Below are 19,801 nucleotides of genomic sequence, written 5' to 3'. Positions count from 1 at the left end.
AAAGAGTGAATGTATGATTGTTAAACATATTATATTAGGTTAGGAACTCTTTAGTAAAGAAAACACAATAGGATGTTAAAAAACTGAAAAATATTTATTAAAAAAAACCTTTAAATATTTATTTTTAAAAAAATCACCTAAAAATGCTCTCAGATAAGAGTAAAGTTACTTCAGAATGTTGCTGTATTTTTAAGGATTTTCTTCAAGGTTTGCAATAAAATATTTTTACTTGGAGTAATATTAAAATTAAGCCCATTAACATTGCTGTAAAAATACACTTATGAATTTCTTTCTGAATTCAGAACAGTATGACAAAATCTTGTGAAAAACAGAAACTTTAATATTTTACATTAAGATTTTTTACATATATACCATTAACAAATTTTGTATTTACAAAGACACTAATTACCTAATCCTTCAGAGACATTAATTACCTAATCCTTCATCTACTATTAGGTACACTTTCATTGCCTGTACAATCTAAATAGGATATTCAGCAGGAACTTAGTGAATTTTCGAGTAAGTTTAATATGAGAAAAAAAGGTGTTCAGTTGTTTACTGCAGTCTGTTTATGTTTACATTATAAAGTGCATAAGAATCCATTTGTAGTATATTTCTTAGTTGAATTTGTGTAGCTGTAGCTTGAATCTGCAGGTTTACTACTTCCTGTAACTTCAAAAGTTTAGAATTTTGAGGAAATATAATTACTGTAATACTAATGAGATATTTTTCAAACTGAAATAAGCTAATCTTATACTATTTTTCTGTATTGTTACCATAAAACTTTTAAAAAATTTGTTACAGAACAAAAAAGGACAGTATTAAAGATCCACCAACGAATTAAGGCACACAAAATCCAATGACATGGAATAATTTCTGTAAACTTGGCAAAAGATTGTGGTCAATTTCCATCTTTGCCTATACAATTCCCATTCTCATTCTGGTAAAGGACAAATTTAAATTCAGCATTTTTAAGTTCTTTCTTCATTATCTACCAGCATTACTGATAGATATAATTGCACAAATTTTTGGTAAAGATAAAAGGTAAGCTTTTGTTTTTAATGACAATTTATAACAGGAAACTAGAGCCAAGACTGGCGAGAGTTTATTCCTTGATTACACTTTTGTGATTATTACTATTATCCACTTAAGAAAAAGAATCATGCCAAATGTTACCACTCTATCATAGAGGTGGACAAAATGGTTGAAATTATAATTTAAAAGTTTAATTAAAGCCTATACTTTTAAAAATAGATACAGACTATTTATATGAAGGTAAAGATACGTTTATTTTCCCAGGGTAAGTGCCCACCGGGCTGGTCTAGTGGTTAACTCATCATCGCAAATCTGTTGATTTTGAAGTTGAGAGTTCTAAGGTTCAAATCCTAGTTACTTTTATACAGATTTGAATATAGATCATGGATACCGGTGTTCTTTAGCGATTGGGTTTCAATTAACCACACTTCTCAGGAGTGGTCGACCTGAGACTGTAAAAGACTACACTTCATTCACATCGTCCTCATTCATCCTCTTAAGTAATATCTTACGGTTGTTCCAGAAGCTAAACAGAAAAGGAGAGAGGATAAGTATAAGAATTGCTCAACTTTCCTGAATAGTTTCTATAACATTTTAAAGATTACTTCTTTCTGAATATTTGACCTTCAGTAATTACATCACTCTACTCATCTACTGCTGTAAGTCCTGCTGTTAGTGCTGTAGAAATGTACTTTCACTCATTTACTTTCACTTTCAAATGTACTTTCACTTTTAGCACATTTCAATTAATCACACTCTATCGATAAATGTTTTATAAAAGAATCAGAAAATGAGGATATTAGTTGAAAAAGTTGCCGAGTAGACAAAGTGTTTAATCCAGAAAATTTGTACCTACAATTTTTTTTATCTTCATACACTTTCCTAATGCTAAATTATAACATTAAGTTAGAAACAATTCTAAAATAAAAATTAACAAAAAAATTAATTAAATACCGATATCTATATTTACTTTACTGAAATTATTCTTTTTTAAAATTCATATTATTCCGCTGTATTGTTAAAATTATATTTAATTTTTTTTAAATAAAACACCTAGTACAGTATATTGAGATGGCATACCTTACCTTAATTTTTCATTAAAGTACTTCATGGATCCTGCATCCTCAGTCATGATTGAAGTTATTCTGTAATAAAAATATAAAAATAAAAATACTAAAATAATAATTGCGTATTAATTTTCATACGTGCTGCTATATGATAGCATTATATTATATGATAGCAATATATTTTTTTCTATTCTGACAGTTGCAGCACAATGAACTGTTATTGTTAGATGTCCTTAAAACACTTTTTGATTTTTAGTTGAAAGGCCTAACATTGCTTTCCTGCAAACTCTTGAAATTAATACAATTTTCTCAAACAAATAGAACGACGGGTGAAATAAATCTGGAAAGGATATCCATTCACAGTCTTAGTTAATCATAATTGCTTTATTTGTGTTATAATTTTACAAAAATAAATGAAGCGTTCATAAATTATTGAAGCAAATTATATGATAAGACAGTACACAGTCATCTGCGATGATGACTAAAATATAATTTAACACTTCTCTAAAATTTGAGATTATTTTACATTTTTACAGTTACATCTTCCTCAGATTTACAAAGTACTATTCACAAAATTAAACATAATTTTCATAAGATACACCTCTAATTTTTAATTCATAATATTATTATATTTTATTTTTCAAAGTTTTTCATGTTTGAAAGCTCAAGTAAAAAATTTCATCACAAAAATTTGTTGATTACCTTGAATTTTCTGTATGCTTTCAGCTAACTTAAATAAGAAGTTCATTATAACATGTTATTTTTCAACTAATACTCTTCTATTAATGAGAGTTATATTTTTATTATTGTAGTCGCATGAAAGTTCACCAATATTATTATTACATCTGTCATTCTTGATATTAATAAATAATTTTTTTATCATTTTAAAATTACATTTAAGAAAAAGTATTTTTAGTTATCTAAAATGTCATATATCAAAAGTTCCATTATTGATATTAATAATCGTTATAAAAATTTTTGCTTTCATTCTTGGTCGAGTTAATAAATATAACATCATACAATCAATCAAAATAAATTTGCATGATAAATCATCAGAAGTACGGCTCATAACAATTCTCTCGTGAATTGTTAGTCCAGCAACAAAAACAATATTTATTCAGTAAAATCTTAAGGTTCAGAAATGTTTTTTCAAGTTAGGTTTTGTAAATATTCAAATCTGAAAATGCGAGATACCTAGATTTTGTAACAAGAGGCGATATTAATATTTTGAAACATTTCCATGATTAGCTTGTAATAAAATGCACTGCATATTTTTTAGCATTTGACAGAAGGCTATTACTTGAAAACAATCCTACCAGAAAGATAACATTTAATAACATTATTGAAGGCTATTTGTTTTGCAGTGACAGCAAAAACTGTAATATTAACATAATTAACTTGGAATTATATGCAAATACAATAGATGTTTAAGTAAGAAAAGGTAAACAACCAAATATAGCGAGTGGGACATAGTTTTGTAATTTTCATCATAGATTTACACTGAAGTTTCAATTATAAGTCATTTGCTAAAGTATCAGGCAAAGCAACTTCATGTTTAATTGCTTACTCACAATACCGTATTCCAGCTGGTGTGGAATTGATCATCATAGATCAAAATTGACCATTTTACTAAATTCTTCAAATTGAGTGGCTAATGGTTCAGGAATTTCATTTGATGAATCTGCTATATGTCTTTAGATTGAAGGCAATGTATTTGGTTAAAGCAGGTGTAGCTAACAGTTTTTGCCTCCAAACTGAATTAGAAAAAAAACTGTTTACTATGGGCCAAACGGAATATTAAAATTAAAAAATATTAAATACAAAAACAATTCGAGTAAACAAAATTTTATTATGGAATTTGTTGTACTTTTATTTAGATTCATTAAAAAATAGGTTTGTTCACAAATATATTTTGAGCTGAATATTACTAAATATTTCTTGGCAAGTTTTTTAAATTTCTGTATTTTCCACTATTTAATTGCTTATAAAAAAAAAGCTAATATTGAAAAATTTTTCACAGGCTGCATAAATTCATTACACGGGCCATATGTTGGCCATGCCTGGGTGAAAGTATGTATTCTCACAGAAAGCCTTCACTTTCTTTCAAATGTCTGCTGCAGTCATATTTCTGCTAATGGATCACACGTTGTTGCAATAATTTTTTTTTAATCTCTTACACCTTTTTGCAAATACTGTATTTTTTAAAGGCAACTAAAGTTTTTAATGTTGGACATTTCTTGAAAGCATTGTATGTTTTTTTTTTTTTTGATCACTTCACAAATCTCATTATTCCACCATTCAAGGTGGTTTCCTGGGTTCCCAGATGTTCTGTAAATAAGTCTTAAAGCCGAGTCAAATATAAAATCAGTTATTGTGATGACATCAATTTCAATAACTCTAGTTTTTTCTGGGAGGTTTCTGTTAGCAATGAAGCTTGTTCAAGCTGCCTTGTTGAATAACCATCTTTTACAGACGGGATTCATTTTCATTAGAGCACCGGTTGAATTTGCACCAAAAGTGGTCACTTTTGTGAAGGTTTTTTCAAAACCTTGAAAGAGTACTTTGATGCAATCGATGCAACTATAAATCTATGCAGGATTTCATTAAGCTTCTGGCATTAAAACAAGTTCCTGAGCCATTATTTAATATAACTATTTCAGTATTTATAAAGAGCTTTTCCAACTCTCTTCCTCGGGGATTTATTCAGTCTAATCCCCAAAGAGCATTATGTGCATTAGTTACCCATTAGTAATAGGGTAGTGGGTGGAGGAAGCTGGGCAATTAATTGCATTATGTCATCCTCTTTCCAGTGAAAGTTTGGTAAGTGTATGTTGCAGAGAGTAATCTAATGGGTACTTCATTCTGATTGTGACCTCTGACCCTTACACTTGAAGGTTGATCTCACAGATGAATATTACACTTTCTTAATTTAAAATATCATCTTGGGGAAAATGGGTTTCTTACAGATATATACAAATAGGGTTCAGATCGTTTAACAATCATAGAAACTCAAGGACTCAAATATCCTTGATGCTTCACTGCAAATCAATTTATTTATGTAAGAGATTAATTTCCGACTTTGCCTTTTAGCCAACCATTTATCTTCTTCTCCATCCTAAAAATTGCTTCATTGTCTAAAATTATGTGAAAAAGGAGAAACAGTCACCCCTTATGTTGTTTTAAATGGTCTCTCTGGTTTGGTAAGTAAGATCACCTGAGAAGAAAATGGCATCAAAGGCTCTTTAGAGGAGGTTCTGAAAATTTACTTTCATAACTGGTTCATCTGGTGGATTATGTACCTGAACCTTAGCCTCAATTTTATATGGTTTTTTAGTCTGTCAGATGCATTTTTATTTTCTTTCAAAAGAATTTTAAATTTACTCAAACAACCATTGAATGTATTTGTAAAGTTTCTCATGTAAGTAAATACTCAGCAAAACTTCCCATTTGAGAGTCACGTGAATTTCCACTAAAACCTCAAACACAAGAGTGAAGAAAACACGCAAGAAAATGATAAATGGAATTATTTACAGTAATGGTTATTAAGCTTCTTATGAAAAGTCACAGCATTTCGTTCACCAAAAAAACATAACTAACATGATAACCAGTAAAACAGCTTCGTTATGTAATTTTCTTTATATAATGGTTACTTTTTTAATGTTTTTTTGGTAGTTATGACTTTTTTTATTGAGCTAACACATAACTACTTATTTCATGAAAAATAATAAAAGGCTTATCTTCGCTAAATTACCACCTTCCCTCATAATCACCAGGTACTAAGGTCTGAGTGAACTCTTCTAGTTAACAGCTCTCTGCAAACTCCTTGCCTCATTATGAACACGAGCTAATTTAAACCTCTTTTTTCTTTTCACCTCTGACAACACGGCTGGTTCATAACCAGAGGGTTTACGTGTATCCTAAGTTACAATAGATTGTTCAGCAATGAAAAATTAATAAACAAGAAACTGAATGTCATGACACAAACTCCAAACAGTCCTTTAAAGAATTAAAAAGTAAAATAAAATAACAAAACAAAAATCTTCAACAAAAATTTAATATACAAAAACAACTTTCCCAAAAATATTAATAAAAAAGAAATCTATGAATTTAAAAAACAATTCACCAAACTACAAGAAGAAGAAAAAGAGAAAGAAATAAAAATGCAAGAAACGTCAAATAGAATCAAAATATTCTAACATAACCAACAAAAAACTAATCCTCATATAAAGAAGCAAAACAACAAAAACCTACAACAAATTATTTATAAAATAGAAAAGAAACATGATGAACAAGTTGGGGGAAAAGACATAGAGGAAATCTACAGACACATGCCCAATAAAATAAATTAAAGATAAACAGAAGGAAATATCATAGTAAAATTCATATATAACTCAAACAAGGATTAAAATTTATAACTAAAGAAAAACAATTATAACAAATTCAGATGTAGAGAACAAACTGGATGAACAGAATATTTGTTATGCATGAAAGCTTCACAAATCAATAAAAAAAATTCTTTTGGGAAGGAATCCATTTAGTTCTTCAAGGAAAAGTCTTTTTTTAATGGTCAGGACTATGAGAAACAATAGATCATATCTCAGTCAAAAAAGAGGAATGGAAATGAATCAACAAAAAAAATATGTATCTATAAACCAAAGATTTACTTACATCAAAAACTTTACAAATCAACAAAAAAGATTTTTCTGGAAATCAAAACTATACATCTGATAAGAACATATAGTAAAACCAACTCCAAATCCAACTAAATCCAAATATAATTTTTATATAAAGCAAATAAAAGATTAAGGACCTTTTTCAGTAAGCGGGTACAACTGTTTTCTTTTTGTTTTTAAAAATAATAAAAACATTTTTACATTTATATAACAATAACCAAATAACATTTTTTTAAATAATTATTATTATATTTATTACTGAGATATGTGCCTTTAAATTATTACAAAACTAGGTGGACCTGGAACAATTGTAGTATTGATGAGTCTCTGTTTTCTAAAAGAAAATACAATAGAGATTGAATGTTACCACAATAGCGGGTTTTTGGAGAAATTTATCATGAAACAAAAAAATGTTTCATGTGTGCTGTTCCTGATAGAACAAAGGAGACATTAATGTCTACAGTTGTAGCATGTATTGAACCAGGTACTAAAATCATATCAGATTTATGAAAAGCATTTGATTGTATAGAAGATTTAGAAGGTATGAATTATATACTTACACAAATGACAGTAGATATAGGCAAGTCCTCATTTTCAAAAAGAAAATACAATACGGGCAGAATTCTTTCAAATCAGTGGGCATTTGTAGAGAAATTATAAATATAATCTAACCAAACTTATCCTACACTCTTTTTGCTCGGCAACCTTGACTAATTACAAACGTGATACAGAAAACCATAGTGAAAACTTTGTTGATCCAAAAACAGATGCATATACCCAAAGTAATGAAAGTTTATGGTGGTGAGCTAAAAATCACAATAAGAAGGAATGTGACCCTAAAGAGCTATTGGGTTATTTTAATAAAAATTATGTTTTGGAGGTTAATTTGGTTATTAAAAAACAAAAAAAATATGGGTACTTTGTTACTTTTTGAAAAAAGTGGTACCCACTCACCGGAAAAGGACCAAGCTTAGTCACAATTTTATATATACTGGTTTTGATGTTTCTTCATTGGACAAAAAGTATATATAACACTATACAAATTTATTTACATACTCAAACGAAAATGAATCTGAAAATGCAAGATCATGAAATATTAATAAATAATGAAAAAATATATAATACAAATTGGAAAATACAACAGTACAAATAATAAATACAAGCCTAATCTAAATATAATCCTCATTAAACAGAAACCGCTTAATATAAACTGGTGTACACTAAATATGCAATTAAAAAGAATGAGAATTGAAAAATACATAATTTGTCTATCAGAAGTCAATTTATGTAAAAGTAATGTTTATAATGTAAATGGATATAATAAAATATCAATACAGAGAACATTAAAAAGAAAATGGAATTATAATATTTATAAAAGAGAATGTAAGGTATACAATCCAAAAGTCAAAACTATAAAAAGCAAAATCTATAGAAATTGAAATTATCAAGAGTTAAAAAAAAACATCACTTAATAGTAATACATAGACCACTATCAGGAAGCATAATTGAATTTATTGAAGAACTAGAAGAATATCTGAAAATTGAAATAAATCAGGGGAAAAATTAGCAGTGATTTTAATAAATACAATAGATGAATCATTAATTCTAGCAAAAAAATATTTGAACACACTATCTGCATTATGGATTACTACTAAGCATGATAACCAAACCAAAATCAGAAGAATTTGTCTAGATAACCTTAACTCAATATGAATAGATCACATCAATTCCAATTTACTACCAGAAAAAATAATACTTTATCCTCTTCCAAAAAAAACAAAACATTTTTAGTTGAAAAAAGACCCAAAAAAACAATTGTTTGTTCTGAATCCAAAAAAAAATGATGTACAAAGAGACTGAATACTATTTGTTACTCTCAATATTACATAGTAAAGTGTATAGTGAGTAGAGAAGGGTCTCTTTACACCTGCTATCACATCAACCCTGGCTGCCACACTACCAGTTATAATGGTGGTGTAAGTTCGATTCCAAAATCATTTTCTATTATACATAATCTGCGATAAGCCATGACCATAGTGCCCAATCAATGTAGTAATCTGAAAGTGGAAGTCAGATCAGGATCATTATAAAGAATGGTTACATTTCCAGGTCTACTCATTTTATTACATTTTGTTTTTGTTTTCACTGTATATACAATAAATAAATTAAAGAGTAAACAAAATAATCGTTTAAACAACTGAGTAAAAATATTAAACACCTCATGATTCCTGAATCATTCCACTTTTGGAGTGAATGGTCAATATGAATAAAGGGGATTAAAGTTAAGCAAACTGTTTTAAATACTAAATAATTAAATAGCAAAATAATAGATTTTGCTCTTAATGATTGAGTAGCTTACATTTTCGTGTTTCTTCTAAACCATTTGTTTTTTACATTTGGATTCAATTACAAAATAATAAATACCAAAATAATGTTACTTTAAATAAATGTTCTTAACAATTGAATAGCGTGCTTTTTTTCATACTTTTCCTAAACTAATTGTTTGTCATAAGTTTTTTATCTTGGAAGGTTTATCATGTTTGCATGAATCACCGATAAATATGTTTTTAAAATACATAGGGCTCAAAAATCGACCACACTCTTGAGTCAAACTGACATACCTACAAACATAATTTTTTATTATTATTATTATTATTATTATACTACAATTAACACTGCATATTTGTTTTAAATCTTTTTATTTGTTAAAACTAATTTAAATTGTTTAGTTTTAGGTGCTGCTTGGTAATTTTGATAATTATCAATATGTTATATATAGTGCCATATTATTTCTTCAAGTTCCACATTGAACTTGTTAGAGCCTGCCTGCCAAAATGCCTTATAGCTACTCTTCAAAGTCATAAGAACAAAAGAATTGCAGTCTTTTAAATGTACCAGCAATATGTAAAATATTGCAAATCAAAGTTCCAAAAGAAACAAATATGAATACACCATAAGAATACACCATACAGATTTCAAAGACTAGCATTACATGACCATGTTGATAGGTTGTACTTGTAATTTCCGTTCTAAGAAATTACTTAAAAATTTTACATTCTAACATCATCGGGTATGTTGTGTTATTTTGATGGAAAATGCAATGTTTTCACTGATGATTCTTTAAATAGAAAATGATTGGATCATGATCAAGAAACTGTTATTGGCCACAACTTCACACAACTTATTTTCCACAACTTTACTCTATGATCAGTTCAGTTTCCAACATTTCAACAATAAACTTGTACATTGACTGTGGCATATCACTAGTATTTGGAATAAAACATGAAAAAGTCACATTCACTGTTAGCAAAATGCAAAAGGATTTGCTGGAAATGGTAAAAAAAAAAAAACACATTGTTAATTTTCCTAAAGACTTGAATGTGAATTTTATCAGATTAGATGTTGCTATTCACAAAAGAAATGAAGTATTACTTTTACCTTACATCATAATGTATTAAGATAATCCGAAACCAATGAATATGCTCAACCAAAAGGCATCATCCCCTAAAAAAATGTAAAAAATGTGAAAAAACAAAATTATACAATAATGAAAATGAAAAAAACCCAAATTTATTATTTCAGTGAACATTAATTCATCGATGTCAAACATCAATATTCTGAAAATTCCATAATAAAACATGATGTTGATAGTTGCAGTGAAAAGCCAGTAAGTGTGAATGAAAAAGCACATTATTGTAGGTAAAGCTACTCAATCAAAGTCAACAATTTCAAACCGGTTCAACAAAAAGCAAAAATTGAAATCATACATGACAAGAGATGTAAAAATGAATTTGATACATTTGAATGATAATCGCATGAAAATCAGACAAAATAATCAATGGATAAACAATAATCAAAAGGTTGCCTTTACATCAATAATTCAAAACACTACAACTTATTTACCTTATGAAACTATTTACTTTTAACAACCCAAAAAGAGAAACCCACTTCACTATTAAGTAGCCACTTCTAATTAACTACCCAAATAATGTATATAATATTCATGAAATAAAATACATTTAATATTCACGATGAAAGTAATTAATCAATTGAAGAGAATAAATATACAAAATTTACTTATTTACCAAGAAAATTATATTTTGCCATATTTTCAACACCGTCATATCAAACTTTAATTTAGCCTGGGTCATTTGTGATCACTATCTTTGGATCATTTCAGAAAATGTTTTATATTGTTTATCCGATGCATTTTAGGTGTTAGATTGGCAGAGATTGTTAACCCTAACTGCATGTGGGAGATTGATAATTCAAGGCTGAATACTATACCCAGCCACCGTTTTTGTAATCGGTTTCTAATGAATAGTACACACCCGGTGGTCCCGGGTTCGAATCCCAGTCAGGCATGGCATTTTCACACATGCTACAAATCATTCATAACATACTGTGAAACAATACATAACAGTGGTCCCGGAAGTTAAACAAAAAAAAAAATAATCTTATGCGAGTTTATCAAGCTCACCGATGTTTTTATAGATGTAATATTATAAGATATAGACCACAATTTGTTTAAAGTAATGTAAACAAGAATAATGCTAACTCGTATGTACAAACTTAAACAAAAAAATTCAAATTGTGATTAAAATGAAATGTTTAATAATAAATAAAAGTAATAAAATATTTTTTTTTTAAAGTAATAAATATTATTTAATAAATGAAAAATAATATAGTTCAATAGGCATTGCAAAATATTTATAAAATATTTTTTGATCGTACGGTGACAGAGGAATATTTTGCAGAGGTATTTTAGAGGTAATAATTTTTTGTGTTAGCTGGATGTACAAGGTGAAAAGATTAGTCAGCGAGTAAGTAATGCGAGGACGGCATGAGACAGAGAAGGTTGATAAACAGAACGGGTTCATTGCAGCCTATACCGTTTCTACAGTAAATCATGGGAAGTATGCTCACTTGCATACTTAAATTGTGTACATACTTCTGCACTAAACACTATTTTGTTTTTTTTTCAATTATTATTTAATTAGGGCATGTTTTATAACATATTTTTAGAAATACCGATATCTTTACTTTATCGACTGCAGCTCTATTGCTTCTATGTAAAGGCTACAACTACAAAGAGTTTGTATAACATATTCATCGGTCCAAAATTTCGATATCGGGTTTTTTTGCAAATGTCGACGTTTCATAACCCCCCGAGTCCAAAAAACGGTTTTTTAAAAATCCGTGGAAATTTCGGAAAGATGTATGTACATTTGTTGGCCTGTATTTTGATTAATATCTAAGTGTAATTAGCGGCTGAACGAACATTTTCTTCGAAAATGGCCCAAAAAGTTTCTACATAAGGGGCTAGATGCCATTAAATTTTGGAGAAAATTAAAAAAGGGAGGGTAGTTGTTGCCATTCTGAATTAAAAATTCCAAAGTTTTAAGTCAATCAATATATTGGGGGGGGGGATATTCAATATTGTATCTAAAACGAGTTGACCAAAAAGGTTGAAATATGTCACTAATATTTTTCTATATAGATGTATATTTTTCTCCCACGAAAAAAATGAGAATTCACAAATTCGTGAATTAATTTCATTGATGCTTCCATTTTCATCGGGGAATGTCCTTCTTTTATTAAATGCGCTACATAATTAAAATCTTGTAATTGATTTTTAGAAGTAAAATAGAAGAAAAAGATATATAGAAAGTAATGGTGTATATCCAAAATAAAATGTTAAATGCAGTGTAACATATATTGACAAACGGAAAGAAAATTAAAATTAAGATGTAACTAACACATGAGATTTTTTAAAAATACATTCACAAATGTGTTAAAGGAAGAAGAATGAACATATTACAATATCTAAAAACCTTTAAATTAAAGAGTAACAACAAAACGATCATAAATGAACAGATCAACAGACAAGCGTGTGTCCTTTTCAACCTCAATTTATTAAAAGCAGAAAATAGATAAATAAAATTAAAAGATAAGTATAAAAATTAATTACAAATAAACAAGAAGAAGGCCAGATAAGGCAACAGGTTGGTCTAATGGTGAATTCGTCATCGCAAATCGCCGATTTCGAAGTCGAGAGTTTTTAGGTTCAAGTCCTAGTAGACGGTAACTTTTATACGGATTTCAATATTATATCGCGGATACAGGTGTCTTAGGTGGCTGGGTTTCAATTAACCACACATCTCAGTAACGGTCGACCTGAGACTGTACAACATTACACTTCATTTACATTCACGCATATCATCATCTGAAGTAATACCTTACGGTGGTTCCGGAAGCTAAACAGAAAATAAAGATAAGGCATGACGTCAAATATAAGGAGGGGCGCTGACTAAACGTTATATAAAGATTAACAAAAATTTTAAATTAAGTTTTGACAATGAAGTATTTTGGAAACGCGTCGACAAACGATAAAAGAATAAAGCTAAGAAAAGGTAAGCGGTATTCAACACAGAAACTATAGTGAACTTAGCAGAAAATATAATAGGAATTATTATTTTAACAACTGCCATGTCAATCGTTCTGAGAATTCGTCGGTAGTATTAAGGGCCCAAATACCAAAAAGGATTTTATCGCTTTCGGCCGCTGAAAAACAATCGAGAGTGCGAAACAAACAGGGCAATGATAGATTCCAATTTATACGAACTTACATGGAGTACGAAAGTGTGAATCTGTACGAACAAATACAACGCGATAGTGGCATATATCCCTCCTAACGAACAGGTGAGTGGCATGTTTGATTACGGAATTAGTAATACTTTATAAATAGCAAGGTCGTTTAAAAAAATACATGTTAGTTACAGTAAATTATCTGAAAAGGAATTTTTTTTTCAATTCAAGGAACAATTAACTAGGAATAGAAGACGTACATCAAATACAATATTTTTCGAGAAAAAACTGAGGAAAGGTCAACAACGGAAAGTTTATATAAGCTGCTGTTCCTTGAGAATACTTAGAATTTTGATTATTAGAGACGTTAGAAAATCTTACAACGGATGCGTACAGACGTATGTTCTTGAAATCTGATTTTTGTGTAACGTTACTCTCTCGTCACATTATTTATAATTTCACCTATGAGGAATCGTTTAAATATGATTATGGAGGTAGAAGAATTTTGTTATTTGGGAAGTAGAATTACTAAAGATGGACGAAGCAGAAGCGATATAAAATGCCGAATAGCACAAGCGAAACGAGCCTTCAGTCAGAAATATAATTTGTTTACATCAAAAATTAATTTAAATGTCAGGAAAAGATTTTTGAAAGTGTATGTTTGGAGTGTCGCTTTATATGGAAGTGAAACTTGGACGATCGGAGTATCTGAGAAGAAAAGATTAGAAGCTTTGGACAAAAAAAAGACAAAAAAAAATTATTAATCGTTGTGTAATGTACACAAGCCGAACAACGATTTCGGTGACCCGCTCGTAAGTATTTAGGGACAAACAGAACAGGTATAAAGACAAGCTGTGCCTTAGATAAGTACATCCCAACCCCGTAGGGAAAACACCCGCCTAGTGACTTTCCGTCGCCACCCCCCCCCCCCCGTCCATGCCCTGTTGGGCTTTAACGGGAGCTCAGATACGTAGTCAGTCAGTCAATCCAGGTAGTGACACAATAGCCAGTTGCCAAGTACGATGATCAGCTGTTTCGAAGAGTCCATGAGGTTAGCGAACGACCCGATAAATTAAAAGTCACATATAAACAAACGTAAATCCCTCGCGTGGGAAAACGTTTCTCTTCATTAAAAACGCACTTTGCAAAAGGATCTTTTGTTTTTAAAGTGTTATTCGCTTACTGATTATTCGTGTTTTTTCCTTATATACTAAAATAGAATTTATAATGTATTTTTTTATTTTTTATTTTTTATTTACGAGGTCGTAGTACAAATAGGCTAAGCTGGTGCATACAAATCGAGTATCATGCACAACTAAGCTGCCACTTATTTCATTAACGATAACAGATTAAAAAACTCAATTTTACTAATAAAGTAATAAAATATATTTATTTATTTCTTAGCCTATATTTTAATCTCGGACAGCCAAATATATTTATTAACACTTTTAGTGCCAACGTCCGATTATCAGGACTCTAGTAAAAATTATACGAAACCGTAAACGAATGTTTTTTCCACACTGTTTGTAATTTTTTTCTCAGAAAAAACCCGTTCTTTCTGTTAATAATAAAATGCTGTGTATTTGGGCTATACCGCAATCGAAATATAGATTAGTCGGTTAGTTGTTTTCCGTTTACGTTTGGTTATGTTGTAAAAGCGTCTTTGTTAGTCGCGTTATATTGTGCTTTGTTCCGGTTTTGCGATATTTTAAGAACAACGAGAAACGTTGTACAAGTGGACCAGGTAAAGATAGATAAATTAATATTTAGGCGTACCATTTTATCGATAAAGTTAGTTACGTCAATAACTGATATTTTCTTAATTATACCATTTTTACGAAGTAAAAAAAAAAAACACAATAAAATTTAATTTTATATACATATACATGCGCGTAGTGCGTGTGGTTTTAAACTTTTTTATATGAATATTTGTAAGAGAAGAAACAAAAATAAACATTTACCTAAAAAATATTATTCCATGTACATAATAAAACACGCGTTAAATTAATAATTTAACTTTTAAAGTTCCAAAATGGTAGAATACATAAAAAAACAACTAAATTTCCTTGTTAACAAAGTTTTTCAAAATAACGAAAATACTTTCTTACATAGACAAATCGTACTTCTTTATTTTATTATTTACAGCAAAAAAATACGTTAAAGGGAGTATAAAATAAAATAAAAAACAAACGTACTTAAAAAGTTTAATCTGTACAAGATAAAAACATTTACATTTAGGTAAGACAGATGTTTAAAAGGAAATTACTTTTTCGTTTCGTTTTGTTTAACCTCCGAGACCACCCTTAGGTATCGCTTCAAAGGTTAAGATGAATGATTTATAAAATGCCATGTCTGACCGGGATTCGAACTCGGGACCTCCGGATGAAAGGCCGAGACGCTACCGCTCGCGCCAAGGAGGCCGGCTAAGAAAAAGAAATGACTTGAAGTACGTATTATTCTTTTTAAAAAAAAATTTGATGCGGACACCACATAACTTCCTTGTACGCCTACTAAATTACATATACGGATTTTATACGATCAGAGATTAATAATTATATAAATAAAAATGTAAATGTTAGTTTGTTCAAAATCTTAAAACTCCGAAAGTTCTTCACCGATCGCTTTGAAATTTTGACACGACGTTGCATTCGAATACGCGCGTGTTTTTATATACCTAAAATTTCACACTTGTTTTAGGTAAAAACATGTTTTTTTTTTTTTAAAAACAGCGCTATCTGTTGGACGTAAAAGCAACACGCGCTGTACTAAATATTTTACGATTCCATTTCAATGTTTCCGATATGTGTGTCCGCTGTAGACTAAAAAAACTACTGGACCGATTCACGCGCGGAGAAAGAGGAAGAAAGGGAAAAATCTAAAAAGGGAAATGGAGAAAAAGAAAACGGAGAAAAGGAAACGGGAAAGGAGAAAAAAGGAAAGAGGAAGGGGAAATATGGGAAAGAGAGAGAGGAAAGTAATTGAAAGAGGAATGAAAAGGGGAAATGGGGAAAGATAATATGGGGAAAGAAAAATTGTGACAAGGGGGAAAGGGAGAAAGGGTAACAGGGAAAAATTAACTTTTGCGAAGTCCGTAATGTTCATTTAGTTAATGTTTTACCAAACTTTCAATTGTGTTCATTAAATCTATGTGTGTATATATGTATATATATATATATATATATATATATATATATAGCAACAGCAAAGCATTGAAAGCATTGCCGGGTCTGCTAGTTATTAATAAATCAATATATTTAAATTTTAAAAAATAGTTAGAAAAGTTAACATTTTTTTTACAATCAGAGGTTAATAATTATTAATATATCAATATATTTAAGTTGAAAAAAAGGTAATGAAGTCGGATTCGAACCGATGTGTCTTCCCCTTGAACGACCCAAAAATTTCATTAATTAAAATTTTATTTGGCTTTAATTCTGAAACCGGTGAAAATAAGTACCGTTTAAGATATATCATTGAAAAGCTCTTAATTATGGCTGATTACTGCAGTTAAGAAAAAGCTCAAAATCTAATTTTTTTGGGATTTTGGGCTTTTTTGGACAATTTTGGTCCAGTCGATTGTAATCAAAAAGGGAGGTGCAAAATTAGATGTTACAACAGTCCTAAACCGATGTTTCAAGATCCTGCGGGTAATAGTTTTTGAGTTATGCGAGATAGATATTTTACGTCGGTACAGACGTCACGCCGAACTAGTCAAAATGGATTCAAGGATGGTCAAAATGAATATTTCTGTTAAAATTTGAAAACCGAAAATTTTGGCGATCACAATACTTCTTTTACTTCGTATAAGGAAGTAAAAATCGCAATTTCACGGTCGGCCGTGGGAAAAGGAAATGAAATATTTACAATTGATATCGCATATCGTTTAACATTTCCATGTGTATTTATTTTTATCAACACATTACGTCATTACTTTTAACAGTATATGTTTATAAATCGGTTGACAGATTTCGACATTTAATTGCGATTAATGACCGATTATAATGTTCTGATTCATACAGAAATCTTTCCCTTTACATTTAAACCTCTACGTACCCGATGATCATCTGAAAAGTTACTACATTTAAGGTCTATTTACGCACATCAGTATCAATGTTATCCTGATCGATCAGTAACGCCAATTAGGACTGCAGTACTTACTGTGTGATATGTACTACGGATAGATGTCGGATGTTTCGCGTCTTCCCAAATCAGCTGATTTGGAAGTCGAGAGTTTCAGCGTTCAAGTACTAGTAAAGCCGGTTATTTTTACACAGATTTGAATACTAGATTGTGGATACCGGTGTTCTTTGGCGGTCGGGTTTCAATTAACCGCACATCTCAGGAACGGTCGAACTGAGAATGTACAAGACTACACTTCATTTATACACTCGCACATATCATCCCCATTCATCCTCTGAAGAATCATCTAAACGGTAATCTTACCGGAGGCTAAACAGGAAAAAAAAAGAAAGAATGATGTCGGATGTGTGTGAATTGGCATCACTGATCGACCACGGAGAACACTGATACTGAACTGACACCGATGTGTGTAAATAGACCTTTGTTATTCAACAGCTTTCAGTCTCTTCGTATTTCGATTTGCCGGCAAGTATACCGTTGTCGGGGGAACCTTTCTACAGTTATCTTCAAAGGGAATGAAACCTACTTTCTCTGCTACACCTACCCCAAACTCAAGAATCTTATTTGGCAACGGTAACATTTAATTCCATTAATTAACAACCCGAAAAAATAATGTAATGTAATGAAGGAGCGGGCGGATTTTAATTCTCTTTTCACCAAAATTCATTATTTTTTCGGGTTGTCAATTATTGTAAATTAATAGAATTAAATTTTGCTATTGCCATATAAGATTTTTGAGTCGGGGTAAGTGTAGCGGAGAGAATATGTTCCACCCCTTTGAAAATCATTTTAGAAAGGTTCCCCCCTGAGAATGGTATACATGCCTGCAAACAGAAATACAATTGGACTGATATCTGTTGAATAATAAATGCGGTAACTTTTCAAATGTCGCCCGGTATTATAAACTATTATTTAATTATTTGCTGAAACGTGCTTTACGTTACTGCGTGAACGGAACGCAACAGTGAAATTGTTTAACCTTGAAAGGGCACTGATTGTTTTGGTGGAGGGGAGAGTTATTGACAGTGCTTCGGCAAGCAGAAAATTGTTAACATTATTAAACGAATATTTACAACCGGTTTATCTTTTTATTAAATTATTCGTACCGACGACAAAGATCACATTTTTTTTGCATTATGTGTTTTTTATTTTTTAATGTAATTAATTTTACACCGTACCATAAAAACTATACAAAACCGGAAGTAGAACCCAGAACGTTTTATCCGACAGTAACGTCCTCTCGCGATTATTTTCATATCGTTTACTATTTTTTTTTTTTTTTTTGTCTTCAGTCATTTGACTGGTTTGATGCAGCTCTCCAAGATTCCCTATCTAGTGCTAGTCGTTTCATTTCAGTATACCCTCTACATCCTACATCCCCAACAATTTGTTTTACATACTCCAAACGTGGCCTGCCTACACAATTTTTTCCTTCTACCTGTCCTTCTAATATTAAAGCGACTATTCCAGGATGCCTTAGTATGTGGCCTATAAGTCTGTCTCTTCTTTTAACTATATTTTTCCAAATGCTTCTTTCTTCATCGATTTGCCGCAACACCTCTTCACTTGTCACTTTATCCACCCATCTGATTTTTAACATTCTCCTATAGCACCGCATTTCAAAAGCTTCTAATCTTTTCTTCTCAGATACTCCGATCGTCCAAGTTTCACTTCCATATAAAGCGACACTCCAAACATACACTTTCAAAAATCTTTTCCTGACATTTAAATTAATTTTTGATGTAAACAAATTATATTTCTTACTGAAGGCTCGTTTAGCTTGTGCTATTCGGCATTTTATATCGCTCCTGCTTCGTCCATCTTTAGTAATTTTACTTCCCAAATAACAAAATTCTTCTACCTCCATAATCTTTTCTCCTCCTATTTTCACATTCAGCGGTCCATCTTTGTTATTTCTACTACATTTCATTACTTTTGTTTTCTTCTTGTTTATTTTCATGAGATAGTTCTTGCGTAGGACTTCATCTATGCCGTTCATTGTTTCTTCTAAATCCTTTTTACTCTCGGCTAGAATTACTATATCATCAGCAAATCGTAGCATCTTTATCTTTTCACCTTGTACTGTTACTCCGAATCTAAATTGTTCTTTAACATCATTAACTGCTAGTTCCATGTAAAGATTAAAAAGTAACGGAGATAGGGAACATCCTTGTCGGACTCCCTTTCTTATTAGGGCTTCTTTCTTATCTTCTTCAATTGTTATTGTTGCTGTTTGGTTCCTGTACATGTTAGCAATTGTTCTTCTATCTCTGTATTTGAACCCTAATTTTTTTTAAA

The 19,801-nt window shown here is 30.4% G+C and overlaps 1 long non-coding RNA gene across 1 annotated transcript in view; it reads right to left on the bottom strand.

Moving 5' to 3' along the window:
• Positions 1–272: 272 nt before the first annotated feature.
• LOC142319689 (uncharacterized) overlaps positions 273–19,801 on the bottom strand; it is a 52,968-nt gene continuing 33,439 nt past the window's right edge. The window contains exons 3-4 of the long non-coding RNA XR_012755256.1: positions 2,121–2,180; positions 273–672 (exon numbers count right to left, since the gene is read on the bottom strand). This is a non-coding gene — a long non-coding RNA (uncharacterized LOC142319689). The remainder of the gene's footprint in view (positions 673–2,120; positions 2,181–19,801) is intronic.

Source organism: Lycorma delicatula, chromosome 2 (genome assembly GCF_047948215.1).
Source record: "Lycorma delicatula isolate Av1 chromosome 2, ASM4794821v1, whole genome shotgun sequence".
NCBI classification, from domain to species: domain Eukaryota; kingdom Metazoa; phylum Arthropoda; class Insecta; order Hemiptera; family Fulgoridae; genus Lycorma; species Lycorma delicatula.
Note: the sequence above shows the minus strand (reverse complement) of the source record. Positions and strands in the feature narration are given on the sequence as shown.